Below are 12,594 nucleotides of genomic sequence, written 5' to 3'. Positions count from 1 at the left end.
ACCGGCCTCATCCGTTCACACGTCTCCACTGACAGTGAAGATAGTTCCCAAATCAAAATCCATATGCCAGTTGTCCCTTCAACCTGAGGTCAGGGTGACCAGATGCTTCCTGACACCTCCCCCTGCAGGTTCCACTCACACCGTAACCCACTTCCCTCCCCACTGGCTGCTGCTTCTCCGTAGCCCCTGCTTGCCAGTGGGCATCACCTCATCCCTTTGCCTCATCTGTCGAGTCCTGCATCCAATTCCTTTTGATTCTCTCAAATTTAAATATTATAATTCTCCTAAGTCTGTCCGCTCTCTCTCCCTCCTTTAGTTCAGGCCTTGCCCATCTGCCAGATATATTTATTACAGCTGCTGCCTCCTAGCTGGCAACCCAGGGCTGGTCCTTCTGAGCCAATCTCCACTCCATTTTCCTTTAATTGTGGTTAAAAAAAAAAAAAAAGACAAATAACATAGGGGCATCTGGGTGGCTCGGTTGGTTAAGTGTCTGACTCTAGCTCAGGTCACGATCTCACAGCTTGTGGGTTTGAGCCCCACATTGGGCTCTGTGCTGACAGCTCAGAGCCTGGAGCCTGTTTTGGATTCGGTGTCTCCCTCTCTGCCCCTCCCCTGCTCATATTCTGTCTCTCTCTCTCTCAAAAATAAACATTAAAAAATAATTTAAAAAAAGCAAATGACATAACATTTACCACCTGAAACATTTTGAAGTGTACGGAATGTTAACTGTAAGCACATTGCTACACAACAGATCTCTGGCACCGGTCCAGACCGAGTGAGAAGCCAGGCCCTGGGTATCATCCTACCCAGCACCCAGCAGGGGTCTGGCCTATGGCGAGTGTCCATCAGTAAATGGAGTACAGTACTTACTTGGATTAATCCCAGAGTGATGGATGGGGTTGCCTTGTGGTGCTTTAGTCCTTATTCTCTCTCTCTCTCTCTCTCTCTCTCTCTCTCTCTCTCTCTCTCTCTCCCCACCGGCCCCCCACCCTGCCCCCTTGGGAGTCCCTTCCTACTCCAAAACTTCTCACCCTTCCTAAGACCTATTCTGAGGGACTCGCCTTAGGGTCAAGCATTTCCTCCTCAAAGAGCCTTTTTTCTTCTTAGCCTGGATTTGACCTGAGCTGGAAGGAGACAGCAGGAGAAGGAAGGGCCCGGCCTGGAGGGCCTTCCTGTGGCAGGGGGAGCACAGAAAGAGGGGATTGGGAGGCACTGAAGACTTTCATCTCCACACCAAACTGGTCTCCGGAACGCGGCAGCAAGGCCACTCCAGGCCCGGCCAGGGCACCACGCATTTGCTAGGGGACTCGGGCAGTATCGCAGATGGAACCTCACATTCCATGCGTCTAAATATCCGTAAGTTACAAATTGGGCTAACGAACTATTAAATATGTTTTGCTTCCTTGTCAACCGTACCTTCATAACAACTTGGAGGCTCAGATTCAAACTGAGAATTCTTGGACTCCCGAGAGGGCTCTGCTAGAACACGGAGGCGTGGGTTGAGCCGGGTCTGGCTCCCAGCCTGACCCCTTCTCTTCTCACCCCCTGAAGGGCCTGGCAAAGGTGTGGGGACACCCCAGCCTTCACGTCCAAGGCCCATCCGCACGCCTACCAACAACCACTTCTTTGCCACTTCCGCAGACCTGGGATTATTTACACTGGTGGTGTGGCTCACCCTGAGGGGACGGGGCCCTGGAGGGGACTTGCTCACGTTCTGGAAGTAGGCTGGGGACTGTCTGGCCAGGGAGTCCCGGGTCTCAGAATTTAAGGCCTGATCTGGAGGGAAGTGACCTCAAGATGTGCACGTCTTCCTAACCCCGAGACTCCTTGCTCCAGGTGGGTGAGGCCAGAAGAAGGCCAAAATGCGGCCTAAAGTACAACCCCGGCTGGAGTCCCTTTCCCCTGGTTTCAAGGCTGTGCCCCTGACCCCAGCTGGCCTGTCAAGACAGGTGCTCACCCCACGGCAGATGGCAGGGGATGGGCGGGGTGACCTCACCTAGGTCCTGGGTTCTGTGGGCTCTCAGCGTCTCTGGTCCAGATGGTGGGGGCCCCTGAGGGCAGGGGGCAGGTTCTGAATCTTCCCCCCTCCCCCCCATGCTCCTCCCCCAGCCCTCACTGGGGCCGGAGCTTTTGACAGAGACCAGGTTTCTGCGGAGCTATTTCTGTCTCTGGTGCCAGCTGCTGTCCCGGAAGGCTCTTCAGCAGCTCTCATTAGGTTCTTAAAAGGGCAAAGGAGGGAAAGAGGGATAGACGCAGGGACAGCCAGGACAGAGAGTCAGGCTGGCTACCCAGATGCCAGAGGTCATTGGCTTAGCTCACAGCATCCCCAGGACCTGACCCACAGCCGAGCCCCCGTGTGAGTCTGTGTTGTGACTTTGTGTTGTGACTGGGGAAGAACGTGATGGCCAAATGTGGTATGACAAAGACACCCAGAGGGTTCATCAGAACGGCAAAAGTCGTCTTCTCTGGGCACTTTGCACAATGTGGATTTGACTCCTCCCTACCCCCCAAATCTGGATTAACCCCCCTCCCTCTGTGGCAAAGCCGAATTCCTCAGTGTAAGCTTCAGGTCCCCTCACACTCCTGCTCACTGCCAGGCCTCGCCAGCACCGTGGTGACTGACTCCAGAACCTTCCCATCACGAATGCCTGCTTCTCATTCAGTCAACGGCACCTACAACCTGCCTCTGATGCGCAAACATTGATTGAATCCTTGTTTAAAACAGGACTTTGGGGGAAATTTGAATATGAACTGGAGGTTAGGGAATGAGTGTTGATTTTCTTAGGTATAAAAGTGGTGTTATGGTTGTAGGGGAGTGTGGACAAATAGCCCAACTTAGGAGGCCATGTTGATGTGCCCATGGCTGAAGTGTCCTGATGTCTGCAATGTCCTCCCTTCCAGTCCCTGAGAAAAATGTCACCTATATATGTGCGCGGACACACACAGACAGGGCAACTATGGCAAAGTAGTGACGGTCCGTCTTCTAGGGGGATTTTATGTGTGTTTACTGCATTAGTCTTTCAATTTTCCTGCATCTTGGAGTATATTCACAATTTAAAAGTTGGGGGAAAACTCTAGTTCAAAACTCACTTTCTGTAGGAAGCCTTCCCAAGTCGTTCTAACCGGTGGGCTCCACTTCTCCTCAGCCCCTCTGCCCGCTTTCCGTCACATTTGTTGAAGCGCTGCAGGGTTTCTCCATGGAGGGGCGTGGGTGCGGCAGTGGGGAGCCGCGGTCTGCGGTGTGGACACCAAGGGCCAGGCCGGGTCTCTGACCCACGAGGCCCCGCACACACAGGTGGGAGTGTGCAGGGGGTCTGCACTGTGCCTGCTTCGGGGCTCCATCAGGGAGCGCCCGTTCAGGAGGGGAAGGAAAACAGGGAGAAGGGCAAGGGGCAAGGACCTTACTGCGGAGGGGCGCGCCGGGTGGTGGTGTAGCCCCCTACGCGAGGGCACTGCTGTAACCCGGCAGAACAGCTCGATGGAGGGCGTACCCGCCCTGCCCTCCGGTGATGGGGTGATCGCCAGCTCAGATGAAGCAGGCCGGGGTTGGGGGCTCTCGCGGAGACAGCCCGAGTTCCTATGCCTTTTCCTCCCTGCCAGAGGTTTCCTGTGTCCAAGTCCCTTTCACTGCTCCCAGCCTCAGTCTCCCTGTCTATAAGATGGGGTAGTACGAGTACCTACTCCACGGTACTGTGAAGAGCAAAAAAGGATGTTCATGTAAGTGCTTTACAAATTAACAAGACATTGAGGTTTATGGATTCAGGTAGGAAAAAAAAAAACATCTCTACTTTCACTAACTTTAACTGAAATGTGGGATTTCTGTCAGTTATGAATGCAGGCCACCACTGGCCAGAGCAGTATGGGTAGCTCCTGTGACTTTATCTCCAGCAGGGATCACAGGTATTTTCCTAACACTTGAAAGCTGTCATTCTTAAAATATGGCTTATGTTTATCACTACTGTGAAATCGTGATATTAACCCTGCCACTAGATTTTATTCTTTTACATGTTGATAGATAGGCACATATATTACCATATCTTAAACTGATTAAAAAAAAAAAATATATATATGTATATATATATACATACATATACATATATACATATATATATATATATATATATATATATATATATATATATATATAACTACATTTCAGTATAGCTGATTTCTTTCCTAATACTATGGACTTAATTTTATGCATTTAGAAACATTTTGCTAAGAATATGTCCAAAGCCTTTACAGATTTCCAAAAGGGTCTGTCTGTACCATAAAAACTAAAGGATCCCGTCCGTGGTTTTGGTGCAAGCTTGACTCCAACCTTGTTCCTGGCCTTGCCCTAACCCTGAATTCTGGTCATGACATTGGGAGAGCTGAGCCCCCTGGATGAAGGGAAAGCTCGGGCAGGGGAGCCTCAGTTTACCCCCACCAGCAGGAAAGTCCTCCCATGCTCTCTCTACCTTTTGGCATCACTCAGCTAAGCCCTCTCCCTTTTATTCTCTGCTTTTCCCTCTCCTCCCTCCCTTCCCCTTCGTTACCCTTTCCACCCCCACACTCTCTGAGCTCCTCCTTCAGCCTATTTTTGAACATCCCTGAGGATAATCTTTTCCATGGCTCCCTGGGAGACACTACCACCAGCTGTGGCTCGTTAGATAGTCTAGAAAAACCATCCCCATGCTCAAGGGCAAGAGGAGGGGTCTGGTTCCAGAGGAGATGGGGAATGTCTCTGGTGGGAACATTCAGGGGTGTGCCCTCGGAGTTGGGAGCCAGCCTCTGATACCCAGGCAGCAGGCATGAGAGCTTCACCTGCTTCTGCTGAGATCAGGCCACCAGCCCCCTGGCCAACCAGGGAGGGGCCGTGCAGTCCTGGCCAGGAAGCAGCTGTCTCAGTACAAAGGGAGCCACGCCCAGGCCCCTCCTCCGATGCAGGGCTCCAATAGCTGAACTGGGTGTCTGCTGCTCAGGGCGGGGGCTGCCTCGCATGTCCCCCAGGCCCATGGGCATGGAGCGGTAATTCGCTGGGCTGTCCCAAATCGCCCACTGCTTCACAGAGCAGGCAGGATGGCCCTGCCGAAGCCAGACCCTCTATCTGGGCGGAGGCCTCGAAGCAGGTGCAGAGAGTAAATGCTCCCCGCTGTGACCTTCCTTCCAGCCCTGTTTTTGCCAAGGCCCACGGCCAACTTCACAGATTACAAACTGACCTTATTTCTTTTTGGCATCATAGAAAAATAACCTGGAATCCACCAAGCCAGGTGTGACTCGGGCTGACTTGCTGATCTGTGGGCTTCCGTTCACCTGACAAACACCTGCTCATCTCTTAAGACTCACCTCCAGGGTGGGCCCCCTGCAGCCTGCCCCTCACCGACCCCCACTGACGTAAACTGGGTGCCTGCTGGTGCCGGCATGAGAGCCTATCATATCATGGCATCTGTGACAAATACATTTCTCACTTGTTTGATTGTTTTTTTCTCTCTCCCCCAGCTAGCTATGAGCTCTGTCGAGAGCAAGAGCTATATCTCTTGTATCTGCTGGCATGTGAGGCAACTCATAAGTGGTTCCTGGATGAATGAATGAATGAATGAATGGCAGTGAGTCCTCCTTGTTCTGAGGCACACGTGCAACCAGGAGGGGTCAAATGCTCAGGTACTACTGACCACGGTCATGGAGGTGGTCCTCCATGGAGGAGGAGCTCCACCGACTTCGTGGGTACTCAAGTCGCAGTTCTCAAATCGAAGAGAGAAATCTCTGGCGGGTTTCCCCTTTCTTCCCCCTGACTGGGTCCTCCCCAGCAAAGCAGGAGAGAAAATGCTGGGGCTTGCAGAGCAGATGAACCAATGGCTTCCCACGGGACAGGCCACGGCCCTAAAGATACTGCGGAATCAACCGACCCTTGTGGAACAGATTAGGACCGATGAGGCCTCCCTGAGGCCATCTGGACCCTGGACTCAGACTGCTCGGTAGGCTGTCCCCAACCTGCTGCAGCCCTGAAGCCACCCCTCCCAGCTCTCAGCCCCTGCTCTCATGTCTAAAAGGTTTCGGGACCGGCTTCCTGCTTCCAGACTTCAGGTGGGGAAACCACAGTCTCCTGGGGAGACCACCCTCTTACCTGGCGTTTTGAGGTCACCCTCTCCGGAGGTGAAAGTTCTGGTGGGGGGCCTTTCTGCTTCCCAGCCTGGGAGAAGAGAGTGTCCAGGGGAGGGTGGGGTGGAGGGAAGACTATATTCTAAACGTCTTCTTCTTCTTTCTCTTCTGCTGCTGCCTGCTACCTCATGCTCTTCCCTCTTTCTGTCTCTCGGAAGTTGTGCTGAGAGAGAAAACAACCCTGACGAGAGGAGGGATCCAGCCCGAGCTGGTGTTAGTGGAGTGTGTGTGTGTGTGTGTGTGTGTGTGTGTGTGTGTGTGTGTCTCAGGAGGCTGGAACCACAGCTCCTCCTCCTGAACCTCAGAGGCGGGCCAACCCCTGATCTGCGTTGCCATGGCGACCCACCTAAGCCTCTTTCACCTGGAGCTGTATTATCCGTAGAGGGAGCCTGCCTGACCTGCCACAGATGCCTGGGAAGACCCAGGTGGTGACAGGGCACCTGTGTCCAGATGGCATTCCTCACTGGCGCACCTGCTGGGGACAGATGATTCCATCTTGGTGAAGCTCCCCTCTTCCCACGCGCTGCCCTCCACCGGGAGAGGGGACCTTCTGGGGGCTGGCCCTGAAGAGCCATGTCCTCGCCTTTGCCTCACCACCTGTCCTCCTCTTTGCTAATTGAAATTCTCTCTTTCCCTCAAGCAAGCTCAAGGGCAGGAAGTTCTGCTGACTTTCTCAAGGAGAGGTGAGGCTGAGAAATGATCTGGGGAGAAGAGGGAACATGGATCATGGGGATGGATTTTGAGGTATTTGAGGTAAATGCGGGACTGGCAGGAGTCTTCTGTTGCCCTTCTCCCGTATCTGATACTTGCGTCTGAGCCTCCCGTCTGTCTCCAGGCTCTGGACGCTTTATCGCTTGCAGACTATTTTGGTTAGGGGCCCAGTGTATCCAGGCTGTGTGCCCCCCCAGACATTAGTGGGCACGGACACGGAGGCATGTCGCCCTGTGAGCGGCATCGACCTCGGTGATGGGCACCGAGCTGCGTTATAATAGATCTCAGGTGATGCTGTGCCAGGTACCAGATGATGGAGTGACTTCTGGACGCATCTAGTCCTAACTGTGTTGAAAATAAAGCAGAACGCATAGCCAAGGAGAAATTACACTATGATGAACTGACTCGGCTTGTCCACCTGCCTGCCTGTGTGTTTTGACTTTCTCCCTGGGTCCTGTGCCACTCGGTGCTTGCTCTGTGGTTGCATCCCCTAGGTGAGTCTGCCTCCCTCATCCGTCTTCTCAAGCAGGAGTCTTAAGTCAGGATCTGGGCCATTCCTTCTCTCTCTCTCTTTTTTTTTTAAAGTTTATTTATTTTTGAGAGAGAGACAGAGCGCGTGTGTGCTCATACAAACTGGGCAGGGGCAGAGAAGGGAGAGAGAGTCCCAAGCACTAACTGTGCAGAGCCTGACTCCGGGCTCGATCTCACAAACCGTGAGATTGTGACCTGAGCCAAAATTAAGAATCAGACACTTAACCGACTGAGCCACCCAGGTGCCCCGAGCCATACATTAGTCTTAATACTTCACCCTCAAACACACACACACACACACACACACACACACACACACACACACTCACAAGTAATGTAAATGAGGTTATACAGGTCAATGTTGTCAGCCATCAAAAGGAAGATCTCACTGCAGCAAGGGGTGAGGGGTGAGCTTCAGGACCCCTGACCTGTGACTCTGGAGAACATGCACACAGATGACCAGGTTTTTTTGTATCTTCCTTCCTGGCACAGCTGGCTCCTTTCTTGCACTTTTCAGTGATGTCCGTGACCAGGAGAGACGGTCATCCCCTCCCTCCTTCCCTCCCTTGCCTGCTGCCTTAACACTGTAGCTCAAAGAGGGCTTGGCGTTTGTGTTGACTGCTAATTTATTTTGATTTGTTAGCCTGTGGAGGCTTTGTGATTATCCATGCTGAGTGTGAATTTGTACTAGAGAGAGAAGGTGGTGGTTGTTTTTTCTCTCATTTGACATCAATGGAAGTTGCTGAAGCGTAGTTAAATATTCAGCAGCCATTCAGATGGAGAAACACCAGTGGGGCCCATGACATTGCCTCACAGATGGCGCTTGATTAATAAATTGGAGATGTGGATTTAGGAAGCTGTTGAGCACAAGGCTAGATTAAACACCATGAGGAGACTGGAGAAGATCCCCTATCCCAGATGTCAGGCTGCCCTTATGGGGGTTCTCCCCCTGTTTCCTCCTCCCTGGCTTCCTTCCAGGCTGTGAGGACTGTTCCAAACCACTTCTAGCCGCTCAGTCATGCATGGGGCTTTCAGAGTCCTGCAGAAAGTCCATGTAGCCCAAATCCTGAATGAGATTGGATTAAACTGACATCATATTCATAGATGCAGACCACACTCGTGGTTACTCACACCTCTTCTCTCCAGGCAGCCCTCTTGCCACTCCTGTGGCCCCATTTCCTTCTCCAGGGAAAGGCAGCATTGTATCTGACTACAGGAAAAACGTGAATGTTCACCTTCCTCCTCCCAGCTGGCTGGCTTAAGCCCCTGCTCCCTTTCTCTGTCCTTCTCCCCTGCTCCTCCCTCTAGCTTCATTCAGGCTAAACTACATTAGGCTAAACAGAACTCAGGAGAGAGACATAATGCATTTCTCATTCATTCATTCACTGCTTTAACTGACCATCTACTCTGTGCTAGACAGATGGCTCATTTCCATAGAATCCAATCACTACCAACTTCTTTTAGATTCTGCCCTGTGTTTTGACAGACTGACCTGAGAGCCCGTGGCAGAAACAGCTAGCTATCCACCAAAGATGCATGCCCCCTTCCCAAGTGTAGGCACATTTCTGGGAAGCAGCTGTCCACCCAGGGACTTCATTACCCAGCCTCCCTGGCATCTAGGGAGCACCACATGACGACGGAATGTGGGTGGAAGGGATGTGTGCGACTGCAAGACTTATGGAAGTCTCCAGTGTAATTCTCCACCTCCCATCTTTTCCCACTTGCCGATGGACAGCAAGGACTCGGGCTCTGAAGGATGGCAGAGCCACAATTTGGAAGGAGCCAAGGTATAAATTATGTGGAAAGCCACCTGCCAGTCACCTATGCTGAGCTCTAATAGCACAAGAAATGCATTGGGTCAAGCCATGTGGAGTGTCTCTGCCACAGCAGTTGGCCCTACCCTAACTGCTGGAGAGCCCTGTGAGAAGGGACGGATGTAGGACCTTTCTGCCCTTCCCTTGGTTCCTGGAGATCAGAGCTCTTCCTGACATGTCCCCTCCCAGACCTCCCATCTTCATTTCATCCCAAAGAAATTAACTACCTCACTCCCCATTGTTTCATGACTTTGTGCACAATGCACCCTCTGCCCCACACGTGCCCGCCTGGGGAAGTCTCACTTCCCCTTGAAATTTCGCTCCAGTGGTAAACCCCAGTAATCCTTCCTGTCTTCCTGGTTGCTCCTTCCTCTCCACAACCTGAAACTTCACTGGATCTTCACTACTCATGGATTCTCTATTTGCAAATGTTCCTACTTGCTAAAATCTGTCATCCCCAAATCAATGCTCACAGCACTTTTGTGGTCATTCTGGACCCGTACAAAGCATTGAAAAATTTGACTTGCCTGGTGAGCACATTCCCAGCTGAGGTTGAACAAAGCCACCCTCCGCCTTCTTGTCTCAGCTCTCCTACTATAAACGTGTCCCTTTCATGGTCTAGTTAGTGCCACACTTTTCATACTTGGTGCCTTTTGTTGGTGATTTCTCTGCTTGAAAAGGCCCCAAGTACAGTGCTGAAGTGCTGTGTACTGTTCCTAAGCACTGTGACGTGCCTCACAGAGAAAATACACGTTACGTAAGCTTGGTTCAAGCATGAGTTATGGCACTGTTGGCCATGAGTTCAATGTTAATGAATCGACATTATATAGAAGTAAAGTGTCTTTAAACGGTAATACACATGCAACAAGGTTATATATTGATTGATTGGCAAAGATGTCATGACCAGAGGCTTTTAGGAAACTAACCCTGTATTTCCCCAGGAGCGATTGTTCAGTATTTGCTATTCCAGCATTTGCAGTGACTTTGAGAACATTATCGTTATCTCAAATAATGAGAATCAGCTGTGCTTCACACTGTTTCTTGAGCATTTGGTTCAGCATCCCTGCAGAGTCCAAGCTCCTCAAGGGCAAGGAGCCCTGGCCCCAGCACATGCTAACTACATGTTTGTCATACATGTGATTTAAAGATGATAGCTAGAGCGGCACCTGGGTGGCTCAGTCAGTTGAGCGTCCGATCCTTGGTTGCAGCTCGGGTCATGGTCTCACAGTTCATGGGATGAAGCCCTGTATCAGCCTCTGTGCTGACAGTGCAGAGCCTGCTTGGGATTCTCTCTCTTTCTCTACTCCTCCCCCGCTTATGTATGCTCTTTTTCTCTCTCTTAAAAACAAATAAACATTTAAGAAAAAAGATTATTATTAGAGCACCCTGAGCCTGATGCCTGTGCTAAGCAAATGTCACAGACCTGTCCCTGGGCTTTGTGGGAAGAAAGAGCCCCAAGAGATGAATTGTCACGGGCTCAAGGACGCACGGGCACCAGGCACAAGCCAGGCAGGAATGGACTGTGAGGAGCTCAGGTGCACATGCCAGGGAAGGTGGGTAAAGCCGGGGGCCTCTGGAGGGTGGTCTGGGAGCCTGGCCATTCTACACCCAAGTCCAGGCAGGGTCGGCCTAAGAAAGCCAGAGAGCCCCTTCCTCTCAACCTGGAAATGTTTTTGGGGAGGAGGCCAGGTCATGGAATGGGAAGAGGGGGCCTGCCATGTGGCATTGCATTCGAGAGAACACAACCTGAAGGGGCACAAGCAGATGGGGGCCCTGGGGGTAGGCACCGCGTGAGACTATGGGGGAGGGGTGCCCTGGGGCCTGGGAGAAGGTATGACCGTGCAGGATGAGACAGGTTGTCCCATGTGGGCCTGAACATCACATGTGGATCTTACTGGATTCTGAAGTCCGTTCCCAAGGAAGGACATCAGTGAGTCCGGAGCAATGGTGGCAGCCCGGTGATTAGCTCCCTGCCTGACCACCAGGAGGCTGCAGGGACTGGGCGTGGAGAAAGAGGGACGGGGGATTGTCTGGGAGCTCTGACTTCGATGGATGGTGGTGACACATGACACCCACGGGGAAGCCAGGCTCAGCTCTAGCTGTGTGGATGTGGAAGAGACAGAGATGGGGTGATTGTCGAAGATACAGATCTGGGAGGTTGTCAGGGGCTGGGACCACAAGAGGAGAGCGCCTGGGACGGACCCCCGGGCCCCAGAGGAGCAGGCTGAGAATGCGCCAGGAGGCCTGGCAACATGCCCTGCCTAAACTCGTACAAAGGAACACAGGGAAAGTAATATAAGCGTCCCTTGGCCATGTGTCTCCATACTGTTCTGACACCATCCCAGGGCCCTGGCAAAACCCTGGGCTGTATTAAATAGTATGTGAGCATTTAGAAAAGGGAGTGGAGTGGCGCCTGGGTGGCTCAGTCGGTTCAGTGTCCGACTGCGTCTCAGGTCATGATCTCTCATTTCGTAGGTTCGAGCCCGGCGTCGGGTTCTGTGCTGACAGCTCAGAGCCTGGAGCCAGCTTCAGATTCTGTGTCTCCCTCTTATTCTCTGCCCCTTCCCACTCGTGCTCTGTCCGTCTCTCTCTCTCTCAAAAATAAATAAACTTAAAGAAAAAAGTTTAGAAAAAGGAGTGGAGATCAAGCAGAGTTGGCAGATATTTTTTGACAACAGGTCCGGAGAAGCACCCCAGAGAGACAGGGGAAAGGTGGTCAGGGATAGCAGCAACGATGCCTCCGGTGCCCCCAGCGCATCCCCCTGCCCCTCTTCTGCTCTGAGCACAGCTCCGGAGTCCAGTTCTGCTTGAAGTCAGATGTTCCTTTAACTGACAACATCCTAGCTCGAGCTCACGACTGCCTGAGACCGAGGAGGCCCCGTGGGCCCACATACAAGTGTAGTCCCCAAACATGGGGCATTTAGTGTCACTGGGGACAATCTTCAACTTACAGGGGGTTGGAGCTGGCAGATAAATGTCCAGACTCCCGTCCATCAGGTTGACAGTTCTTGGAAAGCATGACGTTACAATTCCCAAGGGGTCCCCAGGGATCATACCTTGCTGCCCTCGGCAGCGACCTTGCTAACACACCCTAGGCTGGTTTCCTTTCTTCCTGTCTCACTCTCTTGTGCCCTCACTCCTGCCTCCTCCATTACCTCCCAAGCCCCAGGATCTGCACCCATGTCCTTGTCCTGGGCTCTGCTTCTAGAAGAGACAGAGGGGAAAAGTCAAGAATGTAGGGGTCGTTTGTGACATTAAATGCCACCAAGAGGTCCAGTAGCATATGATGCGCAGGAAACACCATTAGCAACAGGGAAGTGGTGCAGGTCGTTGTGGGGACACTGCTGTTGGAGCACGGGGGCAGGACCAGTACCCCTGCGGCAGCCACCCCAGCATA

Source organism: Panthera leo, chromosome F3 (assembly GCF_018350215.1).
Source record: "Panthera leo isolate Ple1 chromosome F3, P.leo_Ple1_pat1.1, whole genome shotgun sequence".
Taxonomy (NCBI): domain Eukaryota; kingdom Metazoa; phylum Chordata; class Mammalia; order Carnivora; family Felidae; genus Panthera; species Panthera leo.
This window is presented reverse-complemented; position numbering follows the sequence as displayed.